We start from the raw sequence: 1995 nt of genomic DNA, 5'->3' as shown, positions 1-1995 counted from the left end.
GCCCGGTTAAGTTTCAAGCCACACCCTCTCAGGACTGGAACTATATTGATGCTGCCCGCCCACCATGGCACTTTTCCAAATGCCAGGTTGGAATCTAGGCTAACATTGTCTTTGATTGATGGAAGGGAAAAGGAAAGGGCTGCTGATTCTGTTTTTAAAAAACAGTATGTTCTCAACAAAATTAAATGTTTCACATACTGTGCTTATATTTTCTATGCTCCTTCTACCTGGGCCTTTTTATTTTTCTTCATATGATACTAAGAATTAACTCAGGGCCCTAAACCTACTAGGCAAGAGCTCTACCACTGAGCTAATACTCCAGCGAAACCGAATTAGTGCTTTTAAAGAGTCCTTAAAATGGTTTTCCATCTGCACATCTTGCTGCAAATTCTACAGCAAAGCAAAGCAAAGATGTTTTACATTATGCATTCATTGTGTTAGATAACCATTTGAACTTAAGCTATTTTGAGCTTCTTTATCTGGTTATTACAGGGAACTTGCAAAGTGTGTTTTTAGCTACTTTGAAAATTGTGAAGATTTTTCCTTGTAGCCACAGGTATGGAAGGGAGTTATTATTTGATTATTGATTAGAATAACTGGCTGACAGAGAATGGGAATTAATAAAGCATGCTGAAAGAGAAAACAAGAGAAACAGACACAGACAGGGAAAAGAATAAACTTTCTAGAAGAGAAACGATTTATTGGGAATGGGGGAATTGATTGACTCCACCAATGTCTCCAGAAAGGTGGTGTAATTTACCCCCTGCTTATCTATGTATGCTGTTTGTTTCCTCAAGGGCCTCTAACACAGGTCTGCTTTTTTTTCTAAGGCTCCTGGAAAAGCTTTCATGGAACAAAGCTAGCAGAGTCCCTTATGTTACTTAAAGTTCTAACACTCTAGGATCTGGACAGGTTGAAGGCTGTCAACTTGGGTTTCAAAAGGCAGTAACAAGTAGGATAGACTGCAGAGAATCAACTCTGGAAAACCGATGTGATCTCAAGGACAAAATGGGGGCTCCTCTCATGTTGGGTTCCCTCTTTGACTTCCACAGCGAACTTCTGGTCAGGCACCAATCTTGTCTGCATTGCAACCCAGCAAATGAGTGCAGCAGATGTAGACAAATTCTGAAGAAAATATTTTTCATGAAAGAAAATTTGTTTTGGAGAATATAAACTCCTTATGCAGCTAAAGCACTCATGAAGAAGCAAACATTGTTCTTCTAAGACAAGATATCAGTCAATGGACATGAGTGCCTAAACATGGATTTTTCTCATTTTCAGTAAACAAATGTGCTGTTAATATTATTCACAGCACAATCCCTTGAAAATGAGGATGTGGGGTTTTCCCTCTTCCAAATGTTTCCATAAAATTCTAAAAACCAGTCTAGTCATTGTCTAGGGTAAGAGGTAAGAAGTTTAACAAGTGAATCAATTAACAGTTTATTTTGGTGGTTCATTATTTCAGTTTCTGTTAAAGAAAGTACTCGTTACAATCAGAACAGGATGGTTTTTCCCATGGTCCCGTGGATTTTCAGATTGTCACTTGCATTATTGTTGGCTGTTGATATTGGACTGCACTTCTAGGTACCTCAGCAGATTCAAAGCTTATTTGATTATCTAAGACTGCATCTGTTGATCCTCTCAAATAATCCAACAAAGATTTGGCTACAGATGACTGTGCCTTACAAGCTTAAAATTTTGGTGTGGTGTAGTTATTCAGTATGATGAAATCTGCCACTAAATGTATCTACATTTTGTAGCTTAAAGAGGAAGGAGGTACTCTTTAGACATTACCATATGCCAAGCACCATTTGGCACTTTGCTCATAAGATCCCATTCAAACAAAACTGAAAAGATCCTTTCCATTCCATGACTTCAAACATCAGAGAATTGCACTGGAGTTTGAAGGAATTTCCAGAGTTCACCTAACCTTCCAGTGCTATTCAAGGCAAGCAAGGAAAAAAAATTCTGTGTGAATAGACCTTAAAAATTGTT

Source organism: Dipodomys ordii, unplaced genomic scaffold (assembly GCF_000151885.1).
Source record: "Dipodomys ordii isolate 6190 unplaced genomic scaffold, Dord_2.0 Scaffold43, whole genome shotgun sequence".
Classification (NCBI taxonomy): Eukaryota; Metazoa; Chordata; class Mammalia; order Rodentia; family Heteromyidae; genus Dipodomys; species Dipodomys ordii.
This window is presented reverse-complemented; position numbering follows the sequence as displayed.